Below are 21619 nucleotides of genomic sequence, written 5' to 3' on the forward strand. Positions count from 1 at the left end.
GTTGTCTAGGAGATGGCTTAGGCCTACCCTAGCCACCATGGCCTCCCTGCGTGGTTGTGCCATAGCGGAGTTCAAGAGCTAGTTGGATTCATCGATGGTGTGCACATGGCGGTGATGATCCAAACGAATCTATTATGTGAGTAATGATAATCATGTCTTCCGAATCTATTAGCGATCATGTTCTCTCTTTCGATTTCGTTCTTCTCTTTGGGTTTGCTTCATCTTAGATCTACTATCGAGATAGATCGCTTAGCATGATCTTGTAGTCATGGTGGCTAGAGGTTCATGGCGGAACTACCAAAGGGGGTTCGACTTGCTTTAGGGTACTTTTGTCGAAAGGGGTGGCGTCGTGACAGGCCGTTGCCACTAAGTAGGTGGAGTATCGAGGGATCGGATTGGAGATTTTGAGTTTAAAGATGCTTTTGATTGAGATGCATGATTTATCCGCTCGTTAGCTTGAACTACAACTAGATGACGATAAGCCTAGTCATATCTTTGGTTTTGCTATGATTAAGCCTATGTTCATGGATGAGATCAACCTCTATATATCACTCATATCTATTAAAGGTTTACCCTTTATATGCAATCAATGCTTCATGTTAGGATAGATCCATTAGATTAGATGGAAAACCTTAGGTAGTTCTTTGTCGATCCACGGATTGATAAATCTTGGGGGAATACTCTAAGGGAAAAGCTACATGAACCGTGCGCTTGCGGTATACAAATCGGGGCGCTAAGGAGCGTCAACAGCCTCGTAGGTCCACAGCTGCAGCAGTAGCAGCTCGCAGAGCCGAGGCCCTAGAGGCCGAGCGTGCTGTGTTCAGGATGGACACAGTCGTCCGTCTGGAGCCTGGTGTGCTGCTTCAGAACTTGACCAAGGCTAATGCAGTGAAGGTCAAGAGGCTCAGATGGAGTGTAGCAGAGGAGGATTGGTTCCCAGTTGGCCGTGACAGCCGTGTTGACAGGAGGTTCTGGACCTTGTTGTAGGCCAGTTTTTACGAGACCTATCAGAGGATGGGCCACCGGATATTCCCTCAGAATTTTGCGCAACGAACACACCCTATCCAACCCATTGGACCTTAAACTGACATTTTGGTGCGTTCTGTACCATTTGGGTGCATTCGGGACTGTTTGGTTGCGGCACGAAACTCGGTGCAAAACAGGCCGAACTAGTGTAAAAGTTCGTGCCACGAAGTCGCGTCGGAATTTTTCGCAACGAACGAACCTGATCCACCCCATTGGACCCTAAACTGACGTTTTGGTGCGTTTCGTACTATTTGGGTGCATTCGGGACCATTTGGTTGGCTCATGAAACTCGGTGCAAAACGGACCGAACTAGTGCAAAAGTTCGTGCACGAAGTCGCGTCGGAATTTTCCGCAAGGAACACACCCGATCCACCCCATTGGACCCTAAGCTGATGTTTTGGTGCGTTTCATACCATTTGGGTGCATTCGGGGCCGTTTAGTTGCCTTACGAAACTCGGTGTATAATGGGTCGAACTAGTGCAAAAGTTCGTGCCACGAAGTCGCGTCGGAATTTTTCGCAACGAATGCACCTGATCCGCCCCATTGGACATTAAACTGACATTTTGGTGCGTTTCATACTATTTGGGTGCATTCGGGACCGTTTGGTTGCCTTACGAAACTCGGTGCAAAACGGACCGAACTAGTGCAAAAGTTCGTGTCACGAAGTCGCGTCAGAATTTTGCGCAACGAACACACCCGATCCAACCCATTGGACCCTAAACTGACATTTTGGTGCGTTTTGTACCATTTGGGTGCATTCGGGACTGTTTGGTTGTGGCACGAAACTCAGTGCAAAACAGGCCGAACTAGTGCAAAAGTTTGTGCCACGAAGTCGCGTTGGAATTTTTCGCAACGAACGCACCCGATCCACCCCATTGGACCCTAAACTGACGTTTTGGTGCGTTTCGTACTATTAGGGTGCATTCGGGACCATTTGTTTGGCTTATGAAACTCAGTGGAAAACGGGCCGAACTAGTGCAAAAGTTCATGCACGAAGTCGCGTCAGAATTTTCCACAAGGAACGCTCCCGATCCACCCCATTGGACCCTAAGCTGATATTTTGGTGCGTTTCATACCATTTGGGTGCTTTAGGGGCCGTTTGGTTGCCGTATGAAACTCGGTGCAAAACAGGCCGAACTAGTGCAAAAGTTCGTGCCACGAAGTCGCGTCGGAATTTTTCACAATGAACGCACCTGATCCACCCCATTGGTCCCTAAACAGACATTTTGGTGCGTTTCGTACTATTTGGGTGCATTTGGGACCATTTGGTTGCCTTACGAAACTCGATGCAAAACGGGGCGAACTAGTGCAAAACTTCGTGCCACGAAGTCGCGTCAGAATTTTGCGCAACGAACACACCCTATCCAACCCATTGGACCCTAAACTGATATTTTGGTGCATTTTGTACCATTTGGGTGCATTCGGGACCGTTTGGTTGCTGCACGAAACTCGATGCAAAACAGGACGAACTAGTGCAAAATATCGTGCCACGAAGTCGCGTCGGAATTTTTCGGAATGAACGCACCCGATCCACCCCATTGGACCCTAAACTGATGTTTTGGTGCATTTGGCAACATTTGGGTGCATTCCGGACCGTTTGGTTGCCACACGAAACTCGGTGCAAAACAGGACGAACTAGTGCAAAAGTTCGTGCATGAAGTTGCGTCAGAATTTTCCGCAAAGAACGCACCCGATCCACCCCATTGGACCCTAAGCTGATGTTTTGGTGCATTTCGTACCATTTGGTTGCATTCGGGGCCGTTTGGTTGCCGTACGAAACTCGATGCTAAACGGGCCGAACTAGTGCAAATGTTCGTGCCACGAAGTCGCGTCGGAATTTTTCGCAACGAACACGCCCGAACCACCCCATTTGACCTTAAACTGACATTTTGGTGCGTTTCGTACCATTTGGGTGCGTTTGGGACCGTTTGGTTGCCTTACCAAACTCGGTGCAAAACGGGCCGAACTAGTGCAAAAGTTCGTGCCACGAAGTCGTGTCGGAATTTTTCCCAACGAACGCACCCGATCCACCCCATTGGACCCTAAGCTGATGTTTTGGTGCGTTTCGTACCATTTGGGTGCATTCGGGGCCGTTTGGTTGCCTTACGAAACTCGGTGTATAATGCGTAGTGCAAAAGTTCGTGCCACGAAGTCGCGTCGGAATTTTTCGCAACGAATGCACCTAATCCAACCCATTGGACATTAAACTGATGTTTTGGTGCGTTTCGTACTATTTGGGTGCATTCGGGACCGTTTGGTTGCCTTACGAAACTCGGTGCAAAACGGGCCGAACTAGTGCAAAAGTTCGTGCCACGAAGTCGCGTTAGAATTTTGTGCAACGAACACACCCTATCCAACCCATTGGACCCTAAACTGACATTTTTGTGTGTTTTGTACCATGTGGGAGCATTCGAGACCGTTTGGTTGCCGCACGAAACTCGGTGCAAAACAGGCCGAACTAGTACAAATGTTCGTGCACGAAGTCGCGTCGGAATTTTTTGCAATGAACGCACCCGATCCATCCCATTGGACCCTAAGCTGATGTTTTGGTGCGTTTGGTACCATTTGGGTGCATTCGGGGCCGTTTGGTTGCCTTACGAAATTAGGTGCAAAACGGGCCGAACTATTGCAAAAGTTCGTGCCACGAAGTCGCGTCTGAATTTTTCATAACGAATGTGCCCGATCCACCCCATTGGACCCTAAACTGACGTTTTGGTGTGTTTCGTACCATTTGGGTGCAGTCGGGACTGTTTGGTTGCCTTACGAAACTCTGTGCAAAAGGGGCCGAACAACTACAAAACTTCGTGCCACGAAGTCGCGTCGGAATTTTTTGCAACGAATGCATCCGATCCACCCCATTGGACCCTAAACTGACTTGATGGTGCATTTCATACCATTTGGGTGCATTCGGGACTGTTTGTTTGGATTACGAAACTCGGTGCAAAACGGGTTGAACTAGTGCAAAAGTTCGTGCCACGAAGTCGCGTTGGAATTTTTTGCAACGAAGGCACCTGATACACCCCATTGGACCCTAAACTGATATTTTGGTGCGTTTTGTACCATTTGGGTGCATTCGGGACGTTTGGTTGCCCTATGAAACTCGGTGCAAAACGGGCTGAACTAGTGCAAAAGTTCGTGCCACGAAGTCGCGTCGGAATTTTTCGCAACGAACGCGTCCGATCCACACCATTTGACCTTATACTGATGTTTTGGTGTGTATCGTACCATTTGGGTGCATTCAGGACCGTTTGGTTGCCTTACGAAACTCGGTGCAAAACGGGCCGAACTAGTGCAAAAGTTCGTGCCACGAAGTCGCGTCGGAATTTTTCGCAACGAACGCACCCGATCCACCCCATTGGACCTTAAACTGACGTTTTGGTGCGTTTTCGTACTACTTGGGTGCTTTCAGGACCGTTTGGTTACCTTACGAGACTCAGTACAAAATGGGCCGAACTAGTGCAAAAGTTCGTGTCACGAAGTCGCATCGGAATTTTTCGCAACGAACGCGCCCGATCCACCCAATTTGACCGTAAACTGACGTTTTGGTATGTTTCGTACCATTTGGGTGCATCAGGACTATTTGGTTGCCTTACGAAACTCTGTGGAAAACGGAGGCTCGTGCCACGAAGTTGCGTCGTAATTTTTCGCAACGAACACGTCTGATCCACCCCATTTGACCTTAAACTGACGTTTTGGTGTGTTTCGTACCATTTGGGTGCATTCAGGACCGTTTGGTTGCCTTACAAAACTTGGCGAAAAACGGGCCGAACTAGTGCAAAAGTTCGTGTCACGAAGTCGCATCGGAATTTTTCGCAACGAATGCGTCCGATCCACCCCATTTGACCGTAAACTGACGTTTTGGTATGTTTTGTACCATTTGGGTGCATTCAGGACCATTTGGTTGCCTTACGAAACTCTGTGGAAAACGGGGCGAACTAGTGCAAAAGTTCGTACCATTAGACCCTAAACTGACATTATGGTTCATTTCATACCATTTGGGTGCATTCGGGACTGTTTGTCTGCCTTACAAAACTCGGTGCAAAATGGGCTGAACTAGTGCAAAAGTTCGTGCCACGAAGTCGTGTTGGAATTTTTCGCAATGAACGCACCCGATTCACCCCATTGGACCCTAAACTGATGTTTTAGTGCATTTGGGACCGTTTGGTTGCCTTACGAAACTCGGTGCAAAACGGGCCAAACTAGTGCAAAGGTTCGTGCCACGAAGTCGCGTCGGAATTTTTCGCAACGAACGCGTCCGATCCACCCCATTTGACCTTAAACTGACGTTTTGGTGTGTTTCGTACCATTTGGGTGCATTCAGGACCGTTTGGTTGCCTTACAAAACTCGGTGCAAAACGGGCCGAACAAGTGCAAAAGTTCGTGCCACGAAGTCGCGTCAGAATTTTTCGCAACGAACGCACACGATACACCCCATTGGACCTTAAACTGATGTTTTGGTGCGTTTTCGTACTATTTGGATGGTTTCAGGACCCTTTGGTTGCCTTACGAAACTCGGTGCAAAACGGGCCGAACTAGTGCAAAAGTTTGTGTCACGAAGTCGCATCAGAATTTTTCGCAACGAATGCGCCCGATCCACCCCATTTGACCGTAAACTGACGTTTTGGTATGTTTTGTACCATTTATGTGCATTCAGGACCATTTGGTTGCCTTACGAAACTCTATGGAAAACGGGGCGAAGTAGTGCAAAAGTTCGTACCATTAGACCCTAAACTGACATTATGGTTCATTTCGTACCATTTGGGTGCATTCGGGACTGTTTGTTTGCCTTACAAAACTCGGTGCAAAATGGGCTGAACTAGTGCAAAAGTTCGTGCCACGAAGTCGTGTTGGAATTTTTCGCAATGAACGCACCCGATTCACCACATTGGACCCTAAACTGATGTTTTGGTGCATTTGGGACCGCTTGGTTGCCTTACGAAACTCGGTGCAAAACGGGCCAAACTAGTGCAAAAGATCCTGCCACGAAATCGCATCAGAATTGTTTGCAACGAACAAAACCAATCCAACCCATTGGACCCTAAACTTACATTTTGGTGCATTTCGTACCATTTGGGTGCATTCGGGACCGTTTGGTTGCCTTACGAAACTCGGTGCAAAACGGGCCGAACTAGTGCAAAAGTTCGTGCCACAAAGTCGCGTCGGAATTTTTCGCAACGAACGCACCCGATCCACCCCATTGGACCCTAAACTGACATTTTGGTGCATTTTGCAACATTTGGGTGCATTCCGGACCGTTTGGTTGCCACACGAAACTCGGTGCAAAACGGGACGAACTAGTGCAAAAGTTCGTGCATGAAGTTGCGTCAGAATTTTCCGCAAAGAACGCACCCGATCCACCCCATTGGACCCTAAGCTGATGTTTTGGTGCATTTCGTACCATTTGGTTGCATTCGGGGCCGTTTGGTTGCCGTACGAAACTCGATGCTAAACGGGCCGAACTAGTGCAAATGTTCGTGCCACGAAGTCGCGTCGGAATTTTTCGCAACGAACACGCCCGAACCACCCCATTTGACCTTAAACTGACATTTTGGTGCGTTTCGTACCATTTGGGTGCGTTTGGGACCGTTTGGTTGCCTTACCAAACTCGGTGCAAAACGGGCCGAACTAGTGCAAAAGTTTGTGCCACGAAGTCGTGTCGGAATTTTTCCCAACGAACGCACCCGATCCACCCCATTGGACCCTAAGCTGATGTTTTGGTGCGTTTCGTACCATTTGGGTGCATTCGGGGCCGTTTGGTTGCCTTACGAAACTCGGTGTATAATGCGTAGTGCAAAAGTTCGTGCCACGAAGTCGCGTCGGAATTTTTCGCAACGAATGCACCTAATCCAACCCATTGGACATTAAACTGATGTTTTGGTGCGTTTCGTACTATTTGGGTGCATTCGGGACCGTTTGGTTGCCTTACGAAACTCGGTGCAAAACGGGCCGAACTAGTGCAAAAGTTCGTGCCACGAAGTCGCGTTAGAATTTTGTGCAACGAACACACCCTATCCAAACCATTGGACCCTAAACTGACATTTTGGTGTGTTTTGTACCATGTGGGAGCATTCGAGACCGTTTGGTTGCCGCACGAAACTCGGTGCAAAACAGGCCGAACTAGTACAAATGTTCGTGCACGAAGTCGCGTCGGAATTTTTTGCAATGAACGCACCCGATCCATCCCATTGGACCCTAAGCTGATGTTTTGGTGCGTTTGGTACCATTTGGGTGCATTCGGGGCCGTTTGGTTGCCTTACGAAATTAGGTGCAAAACGGGCCGAACTATTGCAAAAGTTCGTGCCACGAAGTCGCGTCTGAATTTTTCACAACGAATGTGCCCGATCCACCCCATTGGACCCTAAACTGACGTTTTGGTGTGTTTCGTACCATTTGGGTGCAGTCGGGACTGTTTGGTTGCCTTACGAAACTCTGTGCAAAAGGGGCCGAACAACTACAAAACTTCGTGCCACGAAGTCGCGTCGGAATTTTTTGCAACGAATGCATCCGATCCACCCCATTGGACCCTAAACTGACGTGATGGTGCATTTCGTACCATTTGGGTGCATTCGGGACTGTTTGTTTGGATTACGAAACTCGGTGCAAAACGGGTTGAACTAGTGCAAAAGTTCGTGCCACGAAGTCGCGTTGGAATTTTTTGCAATGAAGGCACCTGATACACCCCATTGGACCCTAAACTGATATTTTGGTGCGTTTTGTACCATTTGGGTGCATTCGGGACGTTTGGTTGCCCTATGAAACTCGGTGCAAAACGGGCTGAACTAGTGCAAAAGTTCGTGCCACGAAGTCGCGTCGGAATTTTTCGCAACGAACGCGTCCGATCCACACCATTTGACCTTATACTGATGTTTTGGTGTGTATCGTACCATTTGGGTGCATTCAGGACCGTTTGGTTGCCTTACGAAACTCGGTGCAAAACGGGCCGAACTAGTGCAAAAGTTCGTGCCACGAAGTCGCGTCGGAATTTTTCGCAACGAACGCACCCGATCCACCCCATTGGACCTTAAACTGACGTTTTGGTGCGTTTTCGTACTACTTGGGTGCTTTCAGGACCGTTTGGTTACCTTACGAGACTCAGTGCAAAATGGGCCGAACTAGTGCAAAAGTTCGTGTCACGAAGTCGCATCGGAATTTTTCGCAACGAACGCGCCCGATCCACCCAATTTGACCGTAAACTGACGTTTTGGTATGTTTCGTACCATTTGGGTGCATCAGGACTATTTGGTTGCCTTACGAAACTCTGTGGAAAACGGAGGCTCGTGCCACGAAGTTGCGTCGTAATTTTTCGCAACGAACACGTCTGATCCACCCCATTTGACCTTAAACTGACGTTTTGGTGTGTTTCGTACCATTTGGGTGCATTCAGGACCGTTTGGTTGCCTTACAAAACTTGGCGAAAAACGGGCCGAACTAGTGCAAAAGTTCGTGTCACGAAGTCGCATCGGAATTTTTCGCAACGAATGCGTCCGATCCACCCCATTTGACAGTAAACTGACGTTTTGGTATGTTTTGTACCATTTGGGTGCATTCAGGACCATTTGGTTGCCTTACGAAACTCTGTGGAAAACGGGGCGAACTAGTGCAAAAGTTCGTACCATTAGACCCTAAACTGACATTATGGTTCATTTCATACCATTTGGGTGCATTCGGGACTGTTTGTCTGCCTTACAAAACTCGGTGCAAAATGGGCTGAACTAGTGCAAAAGTTCGTGCCACGAAGTCGTGTTGGAATTTTTCGCAATGAACGCACCCGATTCACCCCATTGGACCCTAAACTGATGTTTTAGTGCATTTGGGACCGTTTGGTTGCCTTACGAAACTCGGTGCAAAACGGGCCAAACTAGTGCAAAGGTTCGTGCCACGAAGTCGCGTCGGAATTTTTCGCAACGAACGCGTCCGATCCACCCCATTTGACCTTAAACTGACGTTTTGGTGTGTTTCGTACCATTTGGGTGCATTCAGGACCGTTTGGTTGCCTTACAAAACTCGGTGCAAAACGGGCCGAACAAGTGCAAAAGTTCGTGCCACGAAGTCGCGTCAGAATTTTTCGCAACGAACGCACACGATACACCCCATTGGACCTTAAACTGATGTTTTGGTGTGTTTTCGTACTATTTGGATGGTTTCAGGACCCTTTGGTTGCCTTACGAAACTCGGTGCAAAACGGGCCGAACTAGTGCAAAAGTTTGTGTCACGAAGTCGCATCAGAATTTTTCGCAACGAATGCGCCCGATCCACCCCATTTGACCGTAAACTGACGTTTTGGTATGTTTTGTACCATTTATGTGCATTCAGGACCATTTGGTTGCCTTACGAAACTCTATGGAAAACGGGGCGAAGTAGTGCAAAAGTTCGTACCATTAGACCCTAAACTGACATTATGGTTCATTTCGTACCATTTGGGTGCATTCGGGACTGTTTGTTTGCCTTACAAAACTCGGTGCAAAATGGGCTGAACTAGTGCAAAAGTTCGTGCCACGAAGTCGTGTTGGAATTTTTCGCAATGAACGCACCCGATTCACCACATTGGACCCTAAACTGATGTTTTGGTGCATTTGGGACCGCTTGGTTGCCTTACGAAACTCGGTGCAAAACGGGCCAAACTAGTGCAAAAGATCCTGCCACGAAATCGCATCAGAATTGTTTGCAACGAACAAAACCAATCCAACCCATTGGACCCTAAACTTACATTTTGGTGCATTTCGTACCATTTGGGTGCATTCGGGACCGTTTGGTTGCCTTACGAAACTCGGTGCAAAACGGGCCGAACTAGTGCAAAAGTTCGTGCCACAAAGTCGCGTCGGAATTTTTCGCAACGAACGCACCCGATCCACCCCATTGGACCCTAAACTGACATTTTGGTGCATTTTGCAACATTTGGGTGCATTCCGGACCGTTTGGTTGCCACACGAAACTCGGTGCAAAACGGGACGAACTAGTGCAAAAGTTCGTGCATGAAGTTGCGTCAGAATTTTCCGCAAAGAACGCACCCGATCCACCCCATTGGACCCTAAGCTGATGTTTTGGTGCATTTCGTACCATTTGGTTGCATTCGGGGCCGTTTGGTTGCCGTACGAAACTCGATGCTAAACGGGCCGAACTAGTGCAAATGTTCGTGCCACGAAGTCGCGTCGGAATTTTTCGCAACGAACACGCCCGAACCACCCCATTTGACCTTAAACTGACATTTTGGTGCGTTTCGTACCATTTGGGTGCGTTTGGGACCGTTTGGTTGCCTTACCAAACTCGGTGCAAAACGGGCCGAACTAGTGCAAAAGTTCGTGCCACGAAGTCGTGTCGGAATTTTTCCCAACGAACGCACCCGATCCACCCCATTGGACCCTAAGCTGATGTTTTGGTGCGTTTCGTACCATTTGGGTGCATTCGGGGCCGTTTGGTTGCCTTACGAAACTCGGTGTATAATGCGTAGTGCAAAAGTTCGTGCCACGAAGTCGCGTCGGAATTTTTCGCAACGAATGCACCTAATCCAACCCATTGGACATTAAACTGATGTTTTGGTGCGTTTCGTACTATTTGGGTGCATTCGGGACCGTTTGGTTGCCTTACGAAACTCGGTGCAAAACGGGCCGAACTAGTGCAAAAGTTCGTGCCACGAAGTCGCGTTAGAATTTTGTGCAACGAACACACCCTATCCAACCCATTGGACCCTAAACTGACATTTTGGTGTGTTTTGTACCATGTGGGAGCATTCGAGACCGTTTGGTTGCCGCACGAAACTCGGTGCAAAACAGGCCGAACTAGTACAAATGTTCGTGCACGAAGTCGCGTCGGAATTTTTTGCAATGAACGCACCCGATCCATCCCATTGGACCCTAAGCTGATGTTTTGGTGCGTTTGGTACCATTTGGGTGCATTCGGGGCCGTTTGGTTGCCTTACGAAATTAGGTGCAAAACGGGCCGAACTATTGCAAAAGTTCGTGCCACGAAGTCGCGTTTGAATTTTTCACAACGAATGTGCCCGATCCACCCCATTGGACCCTAAACTGACGTTTTGGTGTGTTTCGTACCATTTGGGTGCAGTCGGGACTGTTTGGTTGCCTTACGAAACTCTGTGCAAAAGGGGCCGAACAACTACAAAACTTCGTGCCACGAAGTCGCGTCGGAATTTTTTGCAACGAATGCATCCGATCCACCCCATTGGACCCTAAACTGACGTGATGGTGCATTTCGTACCATTTGGGTGCATTCGGGACTGTTTGTTTGGATTACGAAACTCGGTGCAAAACGGGCTGAACTAGTGCAAAAGTTCGTGCCACGAAGTCGCGTTGGAATTTTTTGCAACGAAGGCACCTGATACACCCCATTGGACCCTAAACTGATATTTTGGTGCGTTTTGTACCATTTGGGTGCATTCGGGACGTTTGGTTGCCCTATGAAACTCGGTGCAAAACGGGCTGAACTAGTGCAAAAGTTCGTGCCACGAAGTCGCATCGGAATTTTTCGCAACGAATGCATCCGATCCACCCGATTGGACCCTAAACTGACGTTTTGGTGCGTTTCGTACTATTTGGGTGCATTTGGGACCGTTTGGTTACCTTACGAAACTCGGTGCAAAACTGGCCGAACTAGTGCAAAAGTTCGTGCCACGAAGTCACGTCGGAATTTTTCACAATGAACGCGCCCGATCCACCCCATTGGACCCTAAACTGACGTTTTGGTGCGTTTTGTACCATTTGGGTACATTCGAGACCGTTTGGTTGCCTTACGAAACTCGGTGCAAAACGGGCCGAACTAGTGCAAAAGTTCGTGCCACGAAGTCGCGTCGGAATTTTTCGCAACGAACGCACCCGATCCACCCCATTGGACCTTAAACTGACGTTTTGGTGCGTTTTCGTACTATTTGGGTGCTTTCAGGACCGTTTGGTTGCCTTACGAGACTCAGTGCAAAATGGGCCGAACTAGTGCAAAAGTTCGTGTCACGAAGTCGCATCGGAATTTTTCGCAACGAACGCGCCCGATCCACCCAATTTGACCGTAAACTGACGTTTTGGTATGTTTCGTACCATTTGGGTGCATCAGGACTATTTGGTTGCCTTACGAAACTCTGTGGAAAACGGAGGCTCGTGCCACGAAGTTGCGTCGTAATTTTTCGCAACGAACACGTCCGATCCACCCCATTTGACCTTAAACTGACGTTTTGGTGTGTTTCGTACCATTTGGGTGCATTCAGGACCGTTTGGTTGCCTTACAAAACTCGGTGCAAAACGGGCCGAACTAGTGCAAAAGTTCGTGCCACGAAGTCGTGTCGGAATTTTTCCCAACGAACGCACCCGATCCACCCCATTGGACCCTAAGCTGATGTTTTGGTGCGTTTCGTACCATTTGGGTGCATTCGGGGCCGTTTGGTTGCCTTACGAAACTCGGTGTATAATGCGTAGTGCAAAAGTTCGTGCCACGAAGTCGCGTCGGAATTTTTCGCAACGAATGCACCTAATCCAACCCATTGGACATTAAACTGATGTTTTGGTGCGTTTCGTACTATTTGGGTGCATTCGGGACCGTTTGGTTGCCTTACGAAACTCGGTGCAAAACGGGCCGAACTAGTGCAAAAGTTCGTGCCACGAAGTCGCGTTAGAATTTTGTGCAACGAACACACCCTATCCAACCCATTGGACCCTAAACTGACATTTTGGTGTGTTTTGTACCATGTGGGAGCATTCGAGACCGTTTGGTTGCCGCACAAAACTCGGTGCAAAACAGGCCGAACTAGTACAAATGTTCGTGCACGAAGTCGCGTCGGAATTTTTTGCAATGAACGCACCCGATCCATCCCATTGGACCCTAAGCTGATGTTTTGGTGCGTTTGGTACCATATGGGTGCATTCGGGGCCGTTTGGTTGCCTTACGAAATTAGGTGCAAAACGGGCCGAACTATTGCAAAAGTTCGTGCCACGAAGTCGCGTCTGAATTTTTCACAACGAATGTGCCCGATCCACCCCATTGGACCCTAAACTGACGTTTTGGTGTGTTTCGTACCATTTGGGTGCAGTCGGGACTGTTTGGTTGCCTTACGAAACTCTGTGCAAAAGGGGCCGAACAACTACAAAACTTCGTGCCACGAAGTCGCGTCGGAATTTTTTGCAACGAATGCATCCGATCCACCCCATTGGACCCTAAACTGACGTGATGGTGCATTTCGTACCATTTGGGTGCATTCGGGACTGTTTGTTTGGATTACGAAACTCGGTGCAAAACGGGCTGAACTAGTGCAAAAGTTCGTGCCACGAAGTCGCGTTGGAATTTTTTGCAACGAAGGCACCTGATACACCCCATTGGACCCTAAACTGATATTTTGGTGCGTTTTGTACCATTTGGGTGCATTCGGGACGTTTGGTTGCCCTATGAAACTCGGTGCAAAACGGGCTGAACTAGTGCAAAAGATCGTGCCACGAAGTCGCGTCGGAATTTTTCGCAACGAATGCATCCGATCCACCCGATTGGACCCTAAACTGACGTTTTGGTGCGTTTCGTACTATTTGGGTGCATTCGGGACCGTTTGGTTACCTTACGAAACTCGGTGCAAAACTGGCCGAACTAGTGCAAAAGTTCGTGCCACGAAGTCACGTCGGAATTTTTCACAATGAACGCGCCCGATCCACCCCATTGGACCCTAAACTGACGTTTTGGTGCGTTTTGTACCATTTGGGTACATTCGAGACCGTTTGGTTGCCTTACGAAACTCGGTGCAAAACGGGCCGAACTAGTGCAAAAGTTCGTGCCACGAAGTCGCGTCGGAATTTTTCGCAACGAACGCACCCGATCCACCCCATTGGACCTTAAACTGACACTTTGGTGCGTTTTCGTACTATTTGGGTGCTTTCAGGACCGTTTGGTTGCCTTACGAGACTCAGTGCAAAATGGGCCGAACTAGTGCAAAAGTTCGTGTCACGAAGTCGCATCGGAATTTTTCGCAACGAACGCGCCCGATCCACCCAATTTGACCGTAAACTGACGTTTTGGTATGTTTCGTACCATTTGGGTGCATTAGGACTATTTGGTTGCCTTACGAAACTCTGTGGAAAACGGAGGCTCGTGCCACGAAGTTGCGTCGTAATTTTTCGCAACGAACACGTCCGATCCACCCCATTTGACCTTAAACTGACGTTTTGGTGTGTTTCGTACCATTTGGGTGCATTCAGGACCGTTTGGTTGCCTTACAAAACTTGGCGAAAAACGGGCCGAACTAGTGCAAAAGTTCGTGTCACGAAGTCGCATCGGAATTTTTCGCAACGAATGCGTCCGATCCACCCCATTTGACCGTAAACTGACGTTTTGGTATGTTTTGTACCATTTGGGTGCATTCAGGACCATTTGGTTGCCTTACGAAACTCTGTGGAAAACGGGGCGAACTAGTGCAAAAGTTCGTACCATTAGACCCTAAACTGACATTATGGTTCATTTCATACCATTTGGGTGCATTCGGGACTGTTTGTCTGCCTTACAAAACTCGGTGCAAAATGGGCTGAACTAGTGCAAAAGTTCGTGCCACGAAGTCGTGTTGGAATTTTTCGCAATGAACGCACCCGATTCACCCCATTGGACCCTAAACTGATGTTTTAGTGCATTTGGGACCGTTTGGTTGCCTTACGAAACTCGGTGCAAAACGGGCCAAACTAGTGCAAAGGTTCGTGCCACGAAGTCGGGTCGGAATTTTTCGCAACGAACGCGTCCGATCCACCCCATTTGACCTTAAACTGACGTTTTTGTGTGTTTCGTACCATTTGGGTGCATTCAGGACCGTTTGGTTGCCTTACAAAACTCGGTGCAAAACGGGCCGAACAAGTGCAAAAGTTCGTGCCACGAAGTCGCGTCAGAATTTTTCGCAACGAATGCACACGATACACCCCATTGGACCTTAAACTGATGTTTTGGTGCGTTTTTGTACTATTTGGATGCTTTCAGGACCCTTTGGTTGCCTTACGAAACTCGGTGCAAAACGGGCCGAACTAGTGCAAAAGTTTGTGTCACGAAGTCGCATCAGAATTTTTCGCAACGAATGCGCCCGATCCACCCCATTTGACCGTAAACTGACGTTTTGGTATGTTTTGTACCATTTATGTGCATTCAGGACCATTTGGTTGCCTTACGAAACTCTATGGAAAATGGGGCGAAGTAGTGCAAAAGTTCGTACCATTAGACCCTAAACTGACATTATGGTTCATTTCGTACCATTTGGGTGCATTCGGGACTGTTTGTTTGCCTTACAAAACTCGGTGCAAAATGGGCTGAACTAGTGCAAAAGTTCGTGCCACGAAGTCGTGTTGGAATTTTTCGCAATGAACGCACCCGATTCACCACATTGGACCCTAAACTGATGTTTGGTGCATTTGGGACCGCTTGGTTGCCTTACGAAACTCGGTGCAAAACGGGCCAAACTAGTGCAAAAGATCCTGCCACGAAATCGCATCAGAATTGTTTGCAACGAACAAAACCAATCCAACCCATTGGACCCTAAACTTACATTTTGGTGCATTTCGTACCATTTGGGTGCATTCGGGACCGTTTGGTTGCCTTACGAAACTCGGTGCAAAACGGGCCGAACTAGTGCAAAAGTTCGTGCCACAAAGTCGCGTCGGAATTTTTCGCAACGAACGCACACGATACACCCCATTGGACCTTAAACTGATGTTTTGGTGCGTTTTCGTACTATTTGGATGCTTTCAGGACCCTTTGGTTGCCTTACGAAACTCGGTGCAAAACGGGCCGAACTAGTGCAAAAGTTTGTGTCACGAAGTCGCATCGGAATTTTTCGCAACGAATGCGTCCGATCCACCCCATTTGACCGTAAACTGACGTTTTGGTATGTTTTGTACCATTTGGGTGCATTCAGGACCATTTGGTTGCCTTACGAAACTCTGTGGAAAACGGGGGCGAACTAGTGCAAAAGTTCGTACCATTAGACCCTAAACTGACATTATGGTTCATTTCATACCATTTGGGTGCATTCGGGACTGTTTGTCTGCCTTACAAAACTCGGTGCAAAATGGGCTGAACTAGTGCAAAAGTTCGTGCCACGAAGTGGTGTTGGAATTTTTCGCAATGAACGCACCCGATTCACCCCATTGGACCCTAAACTGATGTTTTAGTGCATTTGGGACCGTTTGGTTGCCTTACGAAACTCGGTGCAAAACGGGCCAAACTAGTGCAAAGGTTCGTGCCACGAAGTCGCGTCGGAATTTTTCGCAACGAACGCGTCCGATCCACCCCATTTGACCTTAAACTGACGTTTTGGTGTGTTTCGTACCATTTGGGTGCATTCAGGACCGTTTGGTTGCCTTACAAAACTCGGTGCAAAACGGGCCGAACAAGTGCAAAAGTTCGTGCCACGAAGTCGCGTCAGAATTTTTCGCAACGAACGCACACGATACACCCCATTGGACCTTAAACTGATGTTTGGTGCGTTTTCGTACTATTTGGATGCTTTCAGGACCCTTTGGTTGCCTTACGAAACTCGGTGCAAAACGGACCGAACTAGTGCAAAAGTTTGTGTCACGAAGTCGCATCAGAATTTTTCGCAACGAATGCGCCCGATCCACCCCATTTGACCGTAAACTAACGTTTTGGTATGTTTTGTACCATTTATGTGCATTCAGGACCATTTGGTTGCCTTACGAAACTCTATGGAAAACGGGGCGAAGTAGTGCAAAAGTTCGTACCATTAGACCCTAAACTGACATTATGGTTCATTTCGTACCATTTGGGTGCATTCGGGACTGTTTGTTTGCCTTACAAAACTCGGTGCAAAATGGGCTGAACTATTGCAAAAGTTCGTGCCACGAAGTCGTGTTGGAATTTTTCGCAATGAACGCACCCGATTCACCACATTGGACCCTAAACTGATGTTTTGGTGCATTTGGGACCGCTTGGTTGCCTTACGAAACTCGGTGAAAACGGGCCAAACTAGTGCAAAAGATCCTGCCACGGAAATCGCATCAGAATTGTTTGCAACGAACAAAACCAATCCAACCCATTGGACCCTAAACTTACATTTTGGTGCATTTCGTACCATTTGGGTGCATTCGGGACCGTTTGGTTGCCTTACGAAACTCGGTGCAAAACGGGCCGAACTAGTGCAAAAAGTTCGTGCCACAAAGTCGCGTCGGGAATTTTCGCAACGAACGCACCCGATCCACCCCATTGGACCCTAAACTGACATTTTGGTGCATTTCGTACCATTTGGGTGCATTCGGGACCGTTTGGTTGCCTTACGAAACTCGGTGCAAAACTGGCCGAACTAGTGCAAAAGTTCGTGCCACGAAGTCGCATCGGAATTTTTCACAATGAACGCGCCCGATCCACCCCATTGGACCCTAAACTGATGTTTTGGTGCGTTTTGTACCATTTGGGAACATTCGAGACTGTTTGGTTGCCTTACGAAAGTCAGTGCGCAACGGGCCGAACTAATGCAAAAGTTCGTGCCACGAAGTCGCATTGGAATTTTTTCGCAACGAACGCACCCGATCCACCCCATTGGACCCTAAAATGATGTTTTGGTGCGTTTTGTACCATTTGGGTACATTCGAGACCGTTTGGTTGCCTTACTAAAGTCGGTGCGAAACGGGCCGAACTAGTGCAAAAGTTCATGCCACGAAGTCGCATTGGAATTTTTCGCAACGAACGCACCCGATCCACCCCATTGGACCCTAAGATGATGTTTTGGTTCGTTTTGTACCATTTGGGTGCATTCGGGGCCTTTTGGTTGCCTTACGAAACTCGGTGCAAAACAGACCGAACAAGTGCAGAAGTTCGTGCCACGAAGTCGCGTCGGAATTTTTCCCAACGAACGCACCCGATCCAACCCATTGGACCCTAAACTGACGTTTTGGTGCGTTTCGTACCATTTGGGTGGAATCAGGGCTGTTTGGTTGCCATACGAAACGCGGTGCAAAACGGGGCGAACTAGTGCAAAGGTTCGTGCCACGAAGTCGCGTCGGAATTTTTTGCAACGAACGCGTCCGATCCACCCCATTTGACCTTAAACTGACGTTTTGGTGTGTTTCGTACCATTTGGGTGCATTCAGGACCGTTTGGATGCCTTACGAAACTCGGTGCAAAACGGGCCGAACTAGTGCAAAAGTTTTGTGTCAGGAATGTCGCATCGGAATTTTTCGCAACGAATGCGCCCGATCCAACCCATTGACCGTAAACTGACGTTTTGGTATGTTTTGTACCATTTGGGTGCATTTAGGACCATTGGGTTGCCTTACGAAACTCTGTGGAAAACGGGGCGAAGTAGTGCAAAAGTTCGTACCATTAGACCCTAAACTGACATTATGGTTCATTTCGTACAATTTGGGTGCATTCGGGACTGTTTGTTTGCCTTACCAAACTCGGTGCAAAATGGGCTGAAGTAGTGCAAAGTTCATGCCACGAAGTCGTGTTGGAATTTTTCGCAATGAACGCACCCGATTCACCCCATTGGACCCTAAACTGATGTTTTGGTGCATTTGGGACCGTTTGGTTGCCTTACGAAACTCGGTGCAAAACGGGCCAAACTAGTGCAAAAGTTCCTGCCACGAAATCGCATCAGAATTGTTTGCAACGAACAAAACCAATCCAACCCATTGGACCCTAAACTTACATTTTGGTGCATTTCGTACCATTTGGGAGTATTCGGGACCGTTTGGTTGCCTTACGAAACTCGGTGCAAAACGGGCCGAACTAGTGCAAAAGTTCGTGCCACAAAGTCGCGTCGGAATTTTTCGCAACGAACGCACCCCGATCCACCCCATTGGACCCTAAAATGACATTTTGGTGCATTTCGTACCATTTGGGTGCATTCGGGGCCGTTTGGTTGCCTTACGAAACTCGGTTTGCAAAAACTGGCCGAACTAGTGCAAAAGTTCGTGCCACGAAGTCGCGTCGGAATTTTTCACAATGAACGCGCCCGATCCACCCCATTGGACCCTAAACTGACGTTTTGGTGCGTTTGGGTACATTCGAGACCGTTTGGTTGCCTTACGAAAGTCGGTGCGAACGGGCCGAACTAGTGCAAAAGTTCGTGCCACGAAGTCGCATTGGAATTTTTCACAACGAACGCACCCGATCCACCCCATTGGACCCTAAAATGATGTTTTGGTGCGTTTTGTACCATTTGGGTACATTCGAGACCGTTTGGTTGCCTTACGAAAGTCGGTGCGAAACGGGCCGAACTAGTGCAAAAGTTCGTGCCACGAAGTCGCATTGGAATTTTTTCGCAACGAACGCACCCGATCCACCCCATTGGACCCTAAGATGATGTTTTGGTGCGTTTTGTACCCATTTGGGGTGCATTCGGGGCCTTTTGGTTGCCTTACGAAACTCGGGTGCAAAACAGACCGAACAAGTGCAAAAGTTCGTGCCATGAAGTCGCGTCGGAATTTTTCCCAACGAACGCACCCGATCCAACCCATTGGACCCTAAACTGACGTTTTGGTGCGTTTCGTACCATTTGGGTGAAATCAGGGCTGTTTGGTTGCCTTACGAAACGCGGTGCAAAACGGGGCGAACTAGTGCAAAGGTTCGTGCCACGAAGTCGCGTCGGAATTTTTCGCAACGAACGCATCCGATCCACCCCATTTGACCTTAAACTGACGTTTTGGTGTGTTTCGTACCATTTGGGTGCATTCAGGACCGTTTGGTTGCCTTACGAAACTCGGTGCAAAACGGGCCGAACTAGTGCAAAAGTTCGTGTCAGGAAGTCGCATCGGAATTTTTCGCAACGAATGCGCCCGATCCACCCCATTTGACCGTAAACTGACGTTTTGGTATGTTTTGTACCATTTGGGTTGCATTTAGGACCATTTGGTTGCCTTACGAAACTCTATGGAAAACGGGGCGAAGTAGTAGTGCAAAGTTGGTACCATTAGACCCTAAGCTGACATTATGGTTCATTTCGTACCATTTGAGTGCATTCGGGACTGTTTGTTTGCCTTACCAAACTCGGTGCCAAAATGGGCTGAACTAGTGCAAAGTGCGGGCCACGAGTCGTGTTGGAATTTTTCGCAAATGAACGCGCCCGATTCACCCCATTGGACCCTAAACTGATTGTTTTGGTGCATTTGGGACCGTTTGGTTGCCTTACGAAACTCGGTGCAAAACAGGCCAAACAAGTGCAAAAGTTCCTGCCACGAAAATCGCATCAGAATTGTTTGCAACGAACCAAACCAATCCAACCCATTGGGACCCTAAACTTACATTTTGGTTGCATTTCGTACCATTTGGGAGTATTTCGGGGACCGTTTGGATTTGCCTTACGGAAACTCGGTGCAAAACGGGCCGAAACTCAGTGCAAAGTTTCGTGCCACAAAGTCGCGTCGGAATTTTTCGCAACGAACCGCACCCGATCCACCCCCATTGGACCCTAAACTGACATTTGGTGCAGTTCGTACCATTTGGGTGCAATTCGGGGACAGTGTGGTTGCCTTACGAAACTCGGTGCAAAACTTACTGCGCCGAACTAGTGCAAAAGTTCGTGCCACGAAGTCGCGTCGGAATTTTTCACAATGAACGTGCCCGATCCACCCATTGGACCCTAAACTGACGTTTTGGTGCGTTTTGTACCATTTGGGTACATTCGAGACCGTTTGCCTTACGAAAGTCGGTGCGAAACGGGGCCGAACTAGTGCAAAAGTTCGTGCCACGAAGTCGCATTGGAATTTTTCACAACGAATGCACTCGATCCACCCATTGGACCCTAAAATGATGTTTCGGTGCGTTTTGTACCATTTGGGGTACATTCGAGACCGTTTGGTTGCCTTACGAAAGTCGGTGCGAAACGGGCCGAACTAGTGCAAAGTTCGTGCCACGAAGTCGCATTGGAATTTTTCGCAACGAACGCACCGATCCGCCCCATTGGACCCTAAGATGATGTTTGGTGCGTTTGTACCATTTGGGTGCATTCGGGGCCTTTTGGTTGCCTTACGAAACTCGGTGCAAAACAGACCGAACAAGTGCAAAAGTTCGTGCCATGAAGTCGCGTCGGAATTTTTCCAACGAACGCACCCGATCCAACCCATTGGACCCTAAAACTGACGTTTTGGTGCGTTTGTACCATTTGGGTGCAATCAGGGCTGTTTGGTTGCCTTACGAAACGCGGTGAAAACGGGGCGAACTAGTGCAAAGGTTCGTGCCACGAAGTCGCGTCGGAATTTTTCGCAACGAACGCGTCCGATCCACCCCATTTGACCTTAAACTGACGTTTTGGGTGGTTTCGTACCATTTGGGTGCATTCGGACCGTTTGGTTGCCTTACGAAACTCGGTGCAAAACGGGCCGAACTAGTGCAAAAGTTCGTGTCAGGAAGTCGCATCGGAATTTTTCGCAACGAATGCGCCGATCCACCCATTTGACCGTAAACTGACGTTTTGGTATGTTTTGTACCATTTGGGTGCATTTAGGACCATTTGGTTGCTTACGAAACTCTGTGGAAAACGGGGCGAAGTAGTGCAAAAGTTGGTACCATTAGACCCTAAGCTGACATTATGGTTCATTTCGTACCATTTGAGTGCATTCGGGACTGTTTTTTTGCCTTACAAACTCGGTGCAAAATGGGCTGAACTAGTGCAAAAAGTTCG

The sequence above is a fragment of the Panicum virgatum genome, chromosome 7K (genome assembly GCF_016808335.1).
Source record: "Panicum virgatum strain AP13 chromosome 7K, P.virgatum_v5, whole genome shotgun sequence".
NCBI classification, from domain to species: domain Eukaryota; kingdom Viridiplantae; phylum Streptophyta; class Magnoliopsida; order Poales; family Poaceae; genus Panicum; species Panicum virgatum.